At 35.7% G+C, this 16,528-nt stretch overlaps 1 long non-coding RNA gene across 4 annotated transcripts; it reads left to right on the forward strand.

Annotated features, from left to right (window-relative positions):
• Positions 1-231: 231 nt before the first annotated feature.
• LOC104871060 lies at positions 232-15,418 on the forward strand. 4 transcript variants are annotated; one of them, XR_004515573.1, is made up of 7 exons: positions 232-1,601; positions 1,971-2,154; positions 2,227-2,303; positions 3,097-3,287; positions 13,191-13,400; positions 14,494-14,670; positions 15,171-15,418. It is a non-coding gene; the product is annotated as an uncharacterized LOC104871060 (long non-coding RNA). The 4 variants fall into 4 exon arrangements; XR_002025779.2 differs by having other exon boundaries at positions 1,971-2,303; XR_002025780.2 differs by lacking the exon at positions 14,494-14,670 and having other exon boundaries at positions 1,971-2,303.
• Positions 15,419-16,528: the final 1,110 nt, after the last annotated feature.

A 16,528-nucleotide genomic window follows, 5' to 3' on the forward strand; every position in this document is an offset into this window, starting at 1 on the left:
ACATGGCGAATAAAACTAATGCCATGTGTTTATTTAAATTACAGTGCACTTAAAATACTATTAGATTTAAAGAATTTCTCTTCTCTTTTCATTAATGTAAAACTGGTTGGTGGTATGGGCAAGGGTTCCAAGGAATGTGGTACTTATTTCAGAAAGATATCAGGCTTTTGAATCATCTGAAAAATTATGTAATTTTTCTCCTAACCCCAAACAAAACATTATAAAATCAATTATCTGATTGCTTTAAAAAACTTTATTTCACGAAAACTGCAGTAGCAATTTACATTTCTCTTACACTTCACAGAGTGGTTTCTAGACATAATCCAACTACCTTTCACTTATAATCTGCCTCGAGGTAGGCAGATGCGCTTACATATTGAAAACATAAGCCTTGGAGGTCGTGGACACTAAGGCACTTACTGAAGTTACAGGGCAGATCGCTTTGAAAAGTCAGACCACACATTGGGTTATGATATTCATCTTTCAGAAAGTTAGCAGACATTCTAATGTAATATTTTTAAATGAATGGAAGATCACTTAGAAACTTTTATGCCTTAGAATAAAATTCATTTTAAGCAAATTTATAACTGTGATTTTGAGAATAATCTAATCTTCCAGAAGGCCTGTAATACAGCACATGTAACATCCTAGTGAATGAACAGGAAAGTCATACTCTTAAGCACCAGTTTTTGAGGTGCAAGAGAGATTAAATGCAGGGCCATATGTATTGCTTTACTATTGAGCTACAGCCCCAACCCCTATACTTCATTTAATGTAGCGGGCACTTCCCACAGATTACTGCATCAGGCATCATATATCACAATAATATAAGGTTTCCCAGCTTGGTAACATGAACACTTTGGAAGGCATGATTTTTTGTTGTGGGAGATTGTTTTGTGCATTATAGAATGTTGAGTAACTTCCTTGGCCTCTACTCACTAGATTCCAGTAGCAACACCTCAGTAATGTCAAGTAAAAACAGTCTCCAAATATTGTAAACATTCAGATGAGAAGGTAAGCAAAATAATTTCTTGTTGAGAATCATGGCTGTGATTTCACTAACTACCTGAGACAAATGGTAAGACAGAGGTTAATTATCATCTCCTCAATAAATTTAGCACTAACACTAGACCTTGAAAAGCTAAGATTAGAATGAAGTTTCTAGAACCTAATGTGAACAAAGAGTTAGTGAGAAGACTCCCTTTCCCTGACTTTTAGGGTCACAACTAATCTTAGCAAGAGAGAGAGAGAGAAATCTCAATATAAAACTAAAATGTCTTTTCTGTGTTTTGGTAATGACTAACACATGTAAAGATACCAGAGCTACCATCAAGTGGAAGACGTTAAGAAGAAAAATCTTATTTTTGTAGCATTGGATAAAAAACAAAACAGCAAAAATGAATACAGAGAAATTTTTATATCTTCCTATGGAGTAGCAATTCTTGAATAAAAATAGTAACTGGTAGTCTGATATTTTTATATCTCCTCTTTAGAAGTTCATGCAAACCTGCTGGATATGGTGGTACACATCTATAATTCCAGCACTAAGGAGGCTGAAGCAGGAGGATTTCCACGAGTTTGATGCCACCCCAGGTTACCTAGTGAGTGCAAGACCATCCTGGACTACATAATGAGAAAAGGAAAGAAAGAAAAAGAGAGAGAGAGAGAGAGAGAGAGAGAGAGAGAGAGAGAGAGAGAGAGAGAGAAAGGAAAGGAAGGAAGAGAAAATAAATTGGATTAAGAAACTCTGTTCTGTTTTTGACAGAATTTAACTGCCTGTGTTTTCAAGCTGTACTGAACTTTTGATGTTCTACTTGGGGTGTGCCCAGGAATCTTTTCATCAGAACAAAACTTCCACTTAAATAAAATGAAGTTCCCAGATTTATTAGTTAGCTTTTCCATTGCTGGTAACGATACCTGACACCCACAATTTAAAGAAAGAGAGGCTTAATTGGGCTCATTTTTTATAGGTTTGAGTCTATGGTTGACTGGCTCCAAGGCAGGAACATCAGTGAAAGGATGTGTGGAACAAAGCTGCTGAATTCACGTTGGCCAGGAAGTAAAACAGGAGAACAACGCCATAGAGGAAGTGGTGAGGAGTTAGACATAGACTTCAAAGCCACACTTCCATCATCCACCTAGATACGCCCAAAGGTGTGCTCCATCGGCTCCCTGGGAGGTTCACAGAACCAATGAAGTCAACGCTTTTCCCTATCCACCTCCCAGCCTCTGCTTACAGTTTCTAGCAATGGAAATACTAATGTGGGACTTCCTTCAAACTGCTCCGCCGCACGCTACTCTCAGTAAGTCCTTCCTCTAGACATATCAATGTTCTACAATTTTTGTTCTGTGCTCCCACGACTTTGGTTAGAGCCTTATACACCTGCTTCTCTGACAGGAGGACTGACTGCTAGGTTTCGGGCTGATCTACAAGGTCTAGATAAAAACATATATGTTAATATTACCATTTTATAGAGAAACTACAGATTAGAAACATAGTTGGGATTCAAGTGGAGAGCTGTCTGATCTCAAAACTTCTTTTCCGTAGGGCCTGGGACTTAGCTCAGTGGTGCTGTGCCTGCCTTGCAAGTGAACGGTCTCCAGTTTGATCCCTGGTACCAAAAAACCCCCACAACCTTATATTCCATTGTATTACAAATTATTCCTGTCTTGCTGTCCTGCCACCCATGAAAGGATGTAGCAACATTTGTTTATTCACTTTTATGCCATTTACACGTACATGTCCATATGTATATATGTACACGTATACTTACATGTGTGTATATGGATCTGTATGCATTATGTGTGTTTATTTATATCTATTTATCCAGATGCAGATATAGATATAGAATCATAGCAATATGCTTGGGAGAGAATAGGCAGTTGAATAAATTTGGCACAAGCAGGGAAGGTCAGAAGGTAAAAGAATGATCCCCAGCATAGGTCAATATTGTGTTTAGAAGGAAAACCCATCATTATTCATTAATGCACTCATATATTTATTCAGTAATTTATTCATGCATTCAACTCCTGCATATTAAACTAAGTAGGTGTTAACCCATTGCTCTTGGACTGAAATGGCTCCCTTCTCTTCAGGATGGGAACAGCACGGAGTCGGTTTATGGGAGGAGACCAGGAACATCGGGGGAAGAGAGAAGTCAAGTGTCACTGAACACAGAGAGATGGTCTGAAAAATGTGTCATTGCATAATAAATAATGGTCTTCATCTCCTAGGACCAAATGGAGATTAAATCAGAACAAGAAAAATAATACAATCAAGTGGTGTGGTAAGCAAGAGATGTGTGAGAATTCTGCTGGCATATATGGTATACTGTTTTACCGTAGCCTTTTATAAATATATAAGCCAAAGAAATACACTCTAAAATGACATAAAATACAGTAAGATATATACACCAACTAGTGACACAATCATTTATTATCATGCTCAAGTATTACATGCTGTATGAAATTATATTTGCTACTCTTTATAATCTGGGCAGTGGTAGGTTTGTTTATTCTAGAATCACCACAAACACATGAGTGATGTAGTGAGCTTAATTATTGTTCCTAGGGTGGCATTCCCATCTCTATGACTCTACAAGCAGTTGCAAGTATATTAAAGTACTTGTATCATTGCAATGTTTTTGGTACTGTAGATACTTACGATAGCAAAAGAAAAATAAAAACTGGCCCCAGATTCAGTCAGAAAACATCTATTTACCTTAATTAGACTTTGGTTGATATTATTGGTTCTTGTATTGAGGTCAATCCACGTATCTTTGTAGAAAAATTGGAGTTACTCTGTAACCACTCTATGAATACTTGGGGAAAACTCTTCAGGACCTTGGTATAAACAGTGGTCTTCTGATAGAACTCCCAAAGTACAGAAAACAAAAACAATAATTGACCAATGTGATTACATTAAACTAAAATGCGTCTGCATAGCAAAGGAAATAGAGTGAAGAGATAAAGGAGGGTTAATATCCACAGTGTGTAAAGGATTGAGATAACTTCAAAATTAACTGCTCATGGAGTTCAATTTAATAATGGGCAAATGACACAAAGAAACACCTCTCAAAAGAATGTCCAATAAATATATGAAAAGTGCTCAATATCTTTAGCTATCAGGAGATAACCATTTCACCCCAGTTAGAATAACTACTATTAAACAAAACTCAAAAAGTAAATGCTAATGAGCACATGGAAAAAAAAGCAGCTAATGCACTAATAATATGTACACAAATTAGTATAGATGCTATGGCGAACAACACACAGGTTCCTTAAAAAACTAAAAATAGTTCTACCACATGACTCACTTCTAGACAGACAAACAAAGGAAAAGAAATCGGGATGCCAAGAGATGCTTGCAAGCTTATGTACGTTATTCTACTATTCCCACTAGCGGAGACAGGGATCAATGCCTCTCAATAGATGAACAGATACAAATAAATGTGGCATGCATACTCAGGGGAATATGGTTCAGGTACAAAGGAGAATGCAATTCTGTCATTTGCAGGCAAATGAGTGGAAGAAGAAGACACGTTACATGAAATAAATCAGGTACAGAAATAAAAATTCTGCGAGGATCTTTCTCCTATGTAGAAACTAAAAATAAGTGGGAGCGGCTGACATGAAATAGAACAGGTATTACTAGGGGTTAGGCTGGGTGGTGGATAAAAAGTTGAAAATGAACAATAACATTGTGTGCATGCCAGGAAATATCACATGGAACTCCGTTTAATATAGGAGATTAACATGTCCTAAAGTATTTAAAAAATCTGAATTAAAAAGTTAGGTTTTTCTTTTTTTTTAATTGAGTTTATTGGTACATTCTAGGGATACAGTACAGTTACATTCATCACTGGGATCTTGTACCTTTACATGACAGGTCTTGGTTCTCATTTTTTCCCCTTGTCCCTGCCCTCCCTTCACCCCCTCCTCTCCTCCCCATTTACAAACATTTTATTTCCATCTTTTCATTTTCTCACATTTTTTTCTTTTCCCTTATTACCTTTCCCCTACCCTTCCCACTTTCCCTACAACTTTAGCCCTTTTTTTCCCATTACACAATGTCAGTTATCTCATTAGGATCTTATATACTATTACAGTTTATTCATACCAGAGAAACTATTCGGTATTTACACATGTGTGACTTATTTATTTCACTTAAGAATTTATCCTTACTATGTATCCATTTTCCTATGAATGACTCTAGTTTCTCATTCTTTATGGCTGAGTAGTACTCTGTTTTATAGAAAAAACACATTTTCTTTATCCAGTCTCCAACTGACAGGCATTTGGGTTGGTTCCAAGTTTTAGCTATTACAAACCATGCTGCTGTGAGCATGGGTGCACATATATCTCTTTGATATGGTTTCTTTAATTCTTTTGGAATAAGATATATAGACATAGAATTCAATTTATCCTGGAAATATTATTTTAGTAACTCTTAAAATTTATAAGAGGAAGAATTTGTAACACAATAAAACAAACATTGTTATGACGGACTATTAAAATGGGCTGCATGATACAGCATATATGGGAACTTTTATTGTAATCACATGTAAATTATTTGTGTGACTAATAAGTTATTTTTTCTAAATTCTCTTAATAAGTTTAGGAGTTATAAATACTGTTAGCATCAAGTGACATCAACTATATGGGCTTCTCTGGCCTGGGAATTTACAACAAATTAAGTGTAACTAGTAATTCAAGCTCTTTTTTTTCTCCACAGTAGTAGGGTTCATTTGATTAAATGTAAGTTCTATAAAGTAGGAAGGGGTATGAAAAGTTTTGTAATTTAAAAGGACTATAGCACACATAAGCATGATATTGTTTCTTGCAAAGTATGAAATGCCTGTTTATAGTAATAAGGTATTACAGTGATCTCTGAGTCATAGGTGTCTCTTATGGAAGATGCTGTAATTTTTAAACTTTTTCTCAGTTGCTGTTACCATGGAAACCAGAATTGTAATGATGAGTGACAACCCAGGGATAATGCCAGTCCTCCCACCCCAAGCTCTCTAAATACGCATATTGGAGTCCAATTGCCAGCTACATAATTCTCATTTAGAATAAATGCCACACCGTTTCAGCCCTTCCCTTGTTTCTGGTTATAAAACATGTTCTCATGTCAGAAAGCCAACCTGATTCTGCAAGGGTGAGGCACTGGTTTTGTCTGTACTTGAGCTTTTCCGACTTCATTTGCCAATAGGACAAAGGAATAACTTTGGATGTGGATGATAGGATGGAGAGGAAGGAATATCTGGCTTCATTGGTAACACACAGTTTCCACCAATGGCAGGCAAGCTTTTCAAGCTGAAATTGATGAGAATTAGGTTTGTTTGCCAGTTTCTCTGTTTAAGTCCTTCTGAAATTGAATTTGCTGGCCTTTGGTTATAAATAAGACCAGATTATCCATGATGTTCTAGCCTTCGTGTTTCATTGCCCTTGACTGCAACACAGGGCTTTGGCCCTCATCCCCAGACTTTCCAGGTGTGCCCTGAATATTTCTCACATGCGGTCCCCTGCAGGGCACTCCCACTTTATCACCAGGCTCCTTCAATGAGTTCTGGTGTTTTCTAATTACACTCCCATGTCTGCTGGTATGAGCTGTAGCCATTTGTTATCGTTCCCGGGGCAAATCACCAAAAACTTCATGATTTGAAATAATGCCACCCATTTTCTTTATCATTCTAGAGGTCAAAAGTACACATTGAATATTCTGGGCCTAAAGTTAAGATGTTGGCAGATCTGTGTTCCTTCTGGGAGCTCGAGGGTAGAATTTGTCTATTTACCTTTGATAGTTTGGGGAATTGATCAGTGTTCTTTGGCGCCTGGGCTCCTCTATCCTCTCGGTCCACAGCTCAACCTCTCCTTCCAATATCCCATATCCACATTCTTTTCTGATGATTACCCTTCCTTTTTTCTTATAAAAACCCTCATATGCAACAACTCCTCACCCCAAGTTCCTCAACTAAATCACACCAGCAAAGTCCCTTTACTATGTACAAGAATAAAATTTGACTGATTAGAGTTGATGAAGAAACAGAGGAGAGTGCAAACGACTTAAAATAAAAAACTGTTCACAGAAGTAATGGCATAAAATTTCCCAAGTAGGGGAAAAGAACTTGATAAACAGATAAATAAGGCATACAGTATTCCAACTAGCCATGATAAAAAAAAAACTACATATAGGAATATAATAATTAAGATTCCAGATAAACAGAGGAACAAATCCTTAGAGAAAAGAAACAAATCACAAAAAAAGGAAACTCCATCAGAATCACAGCAGACTTCTCAATATAGACCAATGAGGCAAGAAAAGCTTGGAATGATGGACTTAAATCCCTACAGGAAAACAACCTCCAACCCAGACTGAGGTACCCTGCAAAAATATCTTTCAAAATTGACAGAGAAATAAGTTACTTTCCTGAAAAAGAGCACCTGAGGAAATTCATGAATACCAAACCAGTACTCCAAAAATATTTTAAACAATATCCTAGGAAAAGACAATGAGGATAACAGCCCCAGGAAGCCAAGCAGAATGGATCCATCAGACAAGCCAAGAAATTAAATGCAAAGGGGGAGAATCCAACACCAGGAAAAGATCTTGACAAAGATAAATCAATAAATATCAGTTATAACTATCAATGTTAATGGTTTCAATTCACCAATCAAAAGAAATAGACTGGCAGAATGAGTCAAGAAGTAAGATCTAACAATATGCTGCATACAAGAAACACACTTCATTCAAAAAGAAAATCATAGACTGAAATTTAAAGGGTGGAAAACAATATTCCATGCAACAGAAAGCAGGAAAAAAAAGCAGGAGTAGCTATGCTTTTTGCAGTTAAAATGTATTTCAAAACAACAGTAATGAAGAGAGACACAGAAAGGCACTACATCTTTATAAAGAGAAAAATACAAGAGGAAGAGATGACAATCATAAATATACATGAACCAAATATTGGTGCAGCCAATTATACAAAATGAATACTAACAGGTATGAAAAACTAAATAAGCACTAATACATTAGTAGTGGGAGACCTCAATACCCCAGTGTCACACACACACACACACATTTTTTTTAGTTAGAAAAAAAATAATGAAACTCAAGCTCTTCTTTACATCTTTATTAAATGTATTGGTACATTTTAGGTATACAATACAGTTGCATTCATCATTGGGATCTTGTACTTTTACGTGACATATCTTGGTTCTTATTTTTCCCCCTTCCCCAGCCCTCCCTTCACCCCCTCCACCCTTCTCTGTTTACAAAGACATTCTTCATATGTTTTCCTTTTCATATATTTTTTCTTTTCCCTTTTTACCTTTCCCTACTCCTCCCAATTCCTATACTTTTAGACTTTGCTTCCTATTATGCAATATCATTTATACATTTGATCCTTATTTATACTTTTACTTTTTCACACCAGAGAAACTATTTGGTATTTGCACATATTTGACTTATTAATTTCACTTGAGTATGGCCTTAATGTACATCCACTTACCGAAAAAATTTCTCTAGTTTCTCATTCATTATGGTTGAATATCTCCAGTTGATGGGCAAGTGGGCTGTTTCCAAACTTCAGCTATTACAAACTGTGCTGCTATAAATATGGTTGAGCATACATCACTGTGGCATGATTCTTTTAATTTGTTTTGGAAGATACCCTGCAGAAGAATAGCTTGGTCAAATGGGAACTCTAATCCTAGTTGTTTTAGGTATCTCTATATTGATTTCCATAGGGTTGCATCATTCTGGACTCCCACCAACAATGAAGAAGCATTCCCATCTCCCCACAACCCTGCCAGCCTTTGTTGTGGGTTGATTTCTTGATAACAGCCATTCTTACTAGGGTGAGATGAAATCTCAGTATTGTTTTCAAACAGCCATTCTTACTAGGGTGAGATGAAATCTCAGTATTGTTTTCAAACAGCCATTCTTACTAGGGTGAGATGAAATCTCAGTATTGTTTTCAAACAGCCATTCTTACTAGGGTGAGATGAAATCTCAGTATTGTTTTCAAACAGCCATTCTTACTAGGGTGAGATGAAATCTCAGTATTGTTTTCATCTGCACCTCTTGAAAAACCAATGATGTTGAACATATTTTCATATGAATATTTGCAGCTTACCTTCTTTGAGAAATGTCTGTTCATTTCAGATGACCATTTTGAATTGGGTATTTATATTTGGCGGGTCTGATTTGTTTTTTTGAGTTCTTTATATATTCCAGGTAGTAGACCACTGTTGAGGAATAGCTGATAAAAATTTTTTCCCACATTGTGGGTTGTCTCTTAGATCTGCTTGTAATTTCTCTGGCAGTGCAGAAGATTTTTAAAAAGATGAGATCTGAATTGCTGAATCTTTGTGCTAGGTCCCATATGACTGAGGATTTGTTCATAAAGTTTTTTGCTGTACCGATATCTTTAAGAGTTCTACCTAATATATCTTCTAGCAAGTTTAGTGTTTCTGTTTTAATGTTTGTATTTTCCATCCACTTGTATTTTAATTTAGTGTCCAGTGAAAGATACAGGACTAGTTTTAATATTTGACAAGTTGAAATACCGTCTTTACAACCACATTTATTACAGAGGCTATCTTTCCTTTAGTGAGGGTGTTTGGCTCCTTTGTCAAAGTTATGGTAAGAATAAGAAGCCACGATGTCATTATATTGTATGACTAAAACGTACCAATAAAATTTTAAAATATTGCTTCCTTATTCTAAGTTGTTACAGGATGAAAGCCTATGTTTAAAGCATCTATTAATGCTAAGGTCAGGGATATCAAGACAAAAGAAACAAAATCCCAGTAATAAGGAGGTTCACTGTGTGTAGAGCCATCAGGAAGTGTCAAAACTACGGAAAGAAATGGAGACATTAATATGATTATCAGAAAATATTGTTGAACACCTTATTTTTTTCATTCACTATGTTGAATTTTAAGTAGAACACAGTGAATTTGTATAACTTTTATAAGTACAAATTTTTGTACTTTATTCTTATGCTATCTGATTGGTACACGTTAACAGCTATAATTAAACCTTTGGTTACATAAAATAGTGATCTTACTTAAGAAGTTATCTCTTACAACTCAGAATTGGCATTGTATAATTATAAGTAGTATCTTTGATTTACAGCTGCTGGGTTCTATTGGCTCAAGCTCAGGCCTACCTCTTCTGATCTTTAGGTTTTCCTCAAGAAGAGATAATTTTAGTCAGCTCAGAAGTTCTTATAAACTCTTTGGTATTCCTAAGAGAGTTACAGAACATTGAATCAGAAAGACGTTAGAGCTTAAAAGTAACTTACCATATTGCAACTGGGAAAATGGAGGTGTGGGTTATTGAAATGACCTTTGCAATAATGTGAATTATTGGCACCGTAACAGGGCATAAACTCCTCATGTGCTTCTCTTAAATAAGGAACCAACTTGGGCTTCATCTGACCTACTGCCAGAAATGCTAAGATTTCTAGCACTGCTGCACCCAAAATCTAAATTAATGTAACAACCAAAATGTAGCAACTTCTTACTGAATTGTCTACGTCTGTCTCACACTCTCTGCCAAGGTCAGTACCACTAAGCTAAAGAACACAACCTCATCTATGGTGCTCCCTGTAAACACCATTCCTATGTATTTCTGAGCACACCGGCACCTCCGGGCATGGCCACATCCTTCTGACATCTCACGCTAGACGCCTGATCAGAATATGTGATACAGATAGCGCATGTCCTCCTTAGAAGTCTTGGTTGCTCAGTTCGTAGTTCCTCTTCACAAATCACTTTCATCTGGGGTTGAAAGTGTTTTTCGTGGCTTCTTATTCTACAACTTTCTCCAGCTTAGACTTGCCTCTAGGCCTGTTCTCTCCCCCAAGGCAGAGACTGATGAAACCATCTAAAAGCATAACTCTTGGTACTTTTCTCTCCTCTGCCGCACTTCTTCATTTCCCCAATGTGTTGCATCCCTCTGTGCCTCTGTACCAATGAGTTCACATACTCTTTCTCCACCTCAGTATGACAGTCCTAGTTCTCTCTTCCAAGATTAAGATGGTGAATAGTGCACCTGACAGCTTCTTCTTTGCAGGACTGTACATTTTAATGTACACAGTAACTGCAGCTCAAACCTATGTTAAAATGCCAGTTCACTTAACTAACAATGCACCTTTGTGATCTTACACACATCTTTAATTTTGCCTTCTGTAAAATAAAGATGGAAATGGGGCAGAATTATTGCAAATCATTGTAAATCCCCTAGAGAGGCACCCAGAGTTTAGTAAGGGCTCAAGAAGCAGTTGCTCTGAATGTTCCTTTTTTTTTTTTTTACTAATTTCCAGAATGCCACACCGGACACTCACTCTCGGGACCTTTGTACAATGCGCACATTCAGTTTGCTCAAAAACACTTTGTAATGGATAATTGGATTTTGACATTTATAATATTGCATTGGTATCATTGTGTAGTTTTCATATTAATGGAATACTTAATTGCTATTGTTGGTTAATTTCCCTAATTTTACTGTGGTCAGAAGGCAGTTATTTAAATAATAATTTTTCTTCTTGCCTAGAAGGTCTCCTAAATTATTTTTCTACATGTGGTATAGTCTCTTGAGTCTTTTCTCTAAACATAAATAGCAACTTAGCTTGTTAATAAAACATGATGCTGAAAACTGCCCCGGTATTCAGGACAAATCTGCAGTGTGTGTTATTTATTTTATTTACTTACAAAAGGTGACAAAATTGACTGCTTTCTTTTCTTTTTTTTTTTTCTTCTTCTTTTTGTCTTTTTCTTAATCTTGAAAATTCAATTGAGTAAAACTCTGGTGATTCAGTCAAACCTTTCCATGGCCTTCTGGTTGTAAATAAATAATTTGATTTCTATTTAGCTAGTATTGATTTCTTTTATTAATTTTTTCATTTCTCCTAATGCAAACTCTAATGTGATCCCCCACATTTTAAGCAAAAGAACTAACCAATTAGCCCCCTTTCAGTAGTTTTGGCCGTATGAGCCTGCCCTGGTGAAAGACAATGTATTACTTGTCAAAGGAAGACGAATAGCCTTGAACATTTTGAACAATGTTAAGTTGAACAGAAATGAGACTATCTGACATCTTAGGTCAAATTATTTTTTGGAAAAAGAAATATGACTAAAGTATTTCATAGTGTAAATCAGCATTGATTTTTTAAAAAAAATCAGTAGCTGACAAGATCAAATTTTTTGCATTTCAATCATGGTGTATATAAGTAATTCAAGGCCTTATTTCAAAAATATTGGTCTATCTATATTTTTACTGACATTACCTTTACTCTAAAATAAATCATTTCAGTTGGTTCTTAGTTGACTGGATGATATTAAAAGTCATCCATTCTGAGATTTAATCTAGTATAAATTGAAAATCTTTTCTGTTAGTCCTACCTTGCCTAGTAAAATCTGTTTGAAAAAGGCCTTTAATGTTGATTATTGAGTTCGTGCTGCCCTGGATTCAGGGTTTCCTTTAACTCCTTGCTTCCTGGAATATTTATTTGCTTCACTTTTCTTTGTAGCTGGTTTTTCCTCATCACCTTGTGCAGGAAAGCTGAGAGCTAACTCTACTGAGTGCCTTTGTTGCCATGGTGAAGAAAATAGTCCAATTCCACAGTTAATAAAGAGTATCAGGGTGAGGGAGATACTTCTTCCAAGCTAGCATGATTTTCATTTCATTATAGTGGAACTAAGGAGCATCGACAGGCCCACTGATGCAAAATCTCACGTCAGATATAGTTCATAGTGTCATGCTATTCACTCAGAATACAGTACTTTCCTTTGAGAAATTATTTAAAATGCTTGCACTGGAGGAATGCTTTCAAAGGGGCTTCATGCAATCATTTCCCCCCAAATAAAAAGGAACTGACATTCTATCAATTTCCATTTTGAAAACTGAACAGTCACAGAGAAATATTGTCACAAAGATGGTTATAATTCATGCTTAAAAAATTTGTGGGCTTTTCTAAAGGAAGAATATCCTCATTTAGCCACCCCATCCGAATTTGGGTGTGAAAAACATAAAGGACCCTTCATTTTACTTTAGGCTCAAAGAGTGATACATTATTAGTCATTTATGTGGCTCTTAATTAAAACCTCTCCTAATCCTTTCCGTCTCATTTCTTTCCCTTACTCTTTCTACTTCTTTGTCTCCTCAACCTCCCTTCCAGACACACACAGATTCACGAGAGCTATGTGTGTTGGGAATTCTCTTCTGAAGAGAGATGAGGCAGCAGCTAAGATCCAACAGTGCTCTAGAAAGTCTTTGCTCCATGAATTTCAGTTCTTAGGAGGTGCTGAGCCATAATTTGGAAGCGCTATTCAAAACGCCATGGGGAACACGCTGTGTAAACTCTTGTCAATCTTTCACTAAAATGGAAGTAAGTGAAAAGCTTTTGTAACTAATTTTTTCATACTTCTCCAAGTCTAATTTACTATGGTGAAATGTACTCTGCTGAGTGATAATTTCAGTAAAGAGAGACTACGAAAATAACTTTTAAAAACCTACACTAAGTGAGAATATTTGGAAATAACAAATGTCTGACTTTTAATTGCATTGTTACGATGCCAAAACCTTTGTGAATACAGATTGTTAGAACTCCAAGTAAAGTAGACTAAAAGGTTAAAGTGACTTATAGTGAAGTCTGCTGATAGGAAACACAGTGGTTTGTTATGTAAGGATTCTTCTGCTTAAATATAGTTCAAATAACAGGAAAAAAAAAGTTGGAAAAGAAAGCTGAATGCAAGTAGGAATTTCCTTAGAGGAAATCAGTAGTAGACATTCTGACAAGAAATTGTTTTATAGTAGGCACTATTGAGATGGATGTGTGGGAAAGTGGAAGAAGTAATAATTGTAGAGTGCTCAAGTTGTGTTATGCAGTTTAATTTATACAATTTCTCTGTGTAATCTTTATTTATATCAAGCGGAGTGGGTGGGTGACAATGTGAACATTTTTACAAGGAAATAAGAGTTTTTTTTTTTTTTTCCACAAGCTGTACTGTAAAACACTTTAAGTCGGTTCTGTGAGATCCACATCTCATCATCTGTCTTTTGCTCATAAGGGAAGCAGAACTTTCTAGCATTTGGAACAGTGGGCATTGGGGGAAAAATTGCAGAAAGGGAAAATTCACAAATTTTATCTGGTTGCTTTTATCATTTCTTAGATAAGAAAATAGATATTTCAATAATTATGTAATGATGGAATTTTATTTTTTAGTTGGATGTTATAACTATTTGTTCACTCTTCAAATCTCATGATATTTGCACTATTTAAATATAATGTATTAATAGTATGTTTTTATGTTATGTACAATAAAAATTATTTTCATTCATAAAAATACAGATCTAAGCATTTAAAAATTACATTAAATTTTGTGAGAAAATACTGTATTAAGATAGAGAAGAAGTGGAAGATATGAAACTGCCTCATTTTATTTGACCCAGCAACTTCCTTTTCTTTGGTATCTTCCCAGGAGCCCTGAAAACATCATACCATAGCTATATATGCACGCCCATGTTTATACAAGCACAATTTGTAATAGCTAAATCTTCGAAACAAAACAAATTCCCAACAACTAAAGAAGATGTAGCTTATTATACAATGGAGGACAACTATGCAATAGCAAAGGATAAACTTGAGACATGTATAGGTAAATAGATGCACTTTGAGACCATATTATTAACTGAAAAAAAAGGACACATATGTTTAAATATCATATTATTTCTCCAGGGTGAGAAACTGAAAGGGTAAATGAGGACCGAATATATAATAGATATTGACAAATAGGGAAAAAAAGTTCAAATGGAAGGAGAACAAGGAAAGAGAACAAGGGGGAAGGGAAAAGGAAAAAAGAGAGAAGAAAAAGAGAACAGAAAGGAAAAATGGAAAGAGAGCTTTGTAAAAATAAGGAAGGAAAGAGGGGTTGAAGTGAGGAGAGGGGATTGAAGAAAAAAGAATTTTGATATCTTATTATTCCCAATGATGAATGTGATCATTATGTATATCTAAAATGTACCAATCAAATTAATTTTAAGAAAGAACATAAAATCTAAATTTTGAGCCAGGTCAGAATGATAAATATAAGTAAATTAAGGCTCAAAAAATAAAGCCAAACACAAAAATTGCAGATCAACATGTTTTGTTTTTCAGTTAAGGTCCAAGGGCTCAGACTCGTGATCAGCTTCAAGATCTTTGAGGACAACCACCGCAGAAGTCTATGACAAAAATCTACATAACAAATGAACATATGAAAAAATATTCAACATCACTGGTCATTTGAGAGGCGCAGATAAAAAAGAACATTGAGATTCCATCTGACCCTGGAAAGAGTAGCTGCTATTCAAGAAAACAACCAATAACAAATGCTGGCAGGGACGTGGAGAAAAATGAACCCTTCTCCATTGTTGGTGGGAGTGCAGACTGGTGCAACCACTGTGGAAATCAATATGGAGATACCTGCAACAACTAGGATTAGAGGTCCCATTTGACCCAGTTATTCCCTTTCTGGGTATATTCCCAAAAGAATTAAAGGCATCATACCACAGTGATGTACACACACTCACATTTAGAATAGCAGAGTTTGTAATAGCTAAATATTGGAAACAGTCAAGATATGTGTCTTTTTTTTTATATATAAAATGTAGTACTAGTCAGCCATAAAGAAAGATAAATTAGAGACATTTCTAGCTAAATAGATGTACCTTGAGGCCATACTCTTAAGTGAAATAAATAGGACACACATGTATAAATAGTGCATTAGTTTTCAGGTGTGAGGAACTGAAAATGTAAATGAGAACCAAAATGAATAACAGATATTATGAAATACGAAGAAAAGTTTCAAAAGAGAAGGGGAAGTTGGAGGGGTAAGATAGGGGAAAGGAAAGAAGGGAAAGAAAAAAATGAAAAATGAAGGAAAAATGGAAACAAAGCTTATGTAAATAGGGAAGGGTCAAGGAGTTGAAAGGAGGGCATGGGAACAGGAAAAATGAGAACCAAGATATATCATGTACAGGTACAAATTCTCAATGATAATGGTGATGAAAATCTGTACCTAAAATGTACCAATAAACTCAATAAATAAATAAATAAAATCTGCATTAGAAACCTCAGGATTTTTACTAGATTTATAGAACTAAGAGGCTTTATTGGTTTTTTTCATAGGCAGTGTGTTATACAATAGAAGTAGGCAAATGTTTTTGTTCTGAAGATATTAGCTTATGGTTTACCTCAATCATGAGACAGAAGCAGTGGTTTACTGGAAGGGACCGTAATACTGATTATGCCCAAATCTATGCAGAATTAGCCCCACAATTGGCTTATTTATAGAAGTAAATCCGGCTGAAGCCTACACATGGAGGTCAAAGTAACTTGCACACAAATTCCATTCCCACAAGTAAAACCTTCTTACTGGAGGACAGTATTCTAATTGCAACCATAGATTTTGTCTATTGTGTCCCTAATTCAAAAATGCTTTGTCTTGTCCTTTATGAGCCCTGTTCCCATTAATT

Source organism: Fukomys damarensis, unplaced genomic scaffold (assembly GCF_012274545.1).
Source record: "Fukomys damarensis isolate Sample0158 unplaced genomic scaffold, DMR_v1.0_HiC HiC_scaffold_37, whole genome shotgun sequence".
NCBI lineage: Eukaryota > Metazoa > Chordata > Mammalia > Rodentia > Bathyergidae > Fukomys > Fukomys damarensis.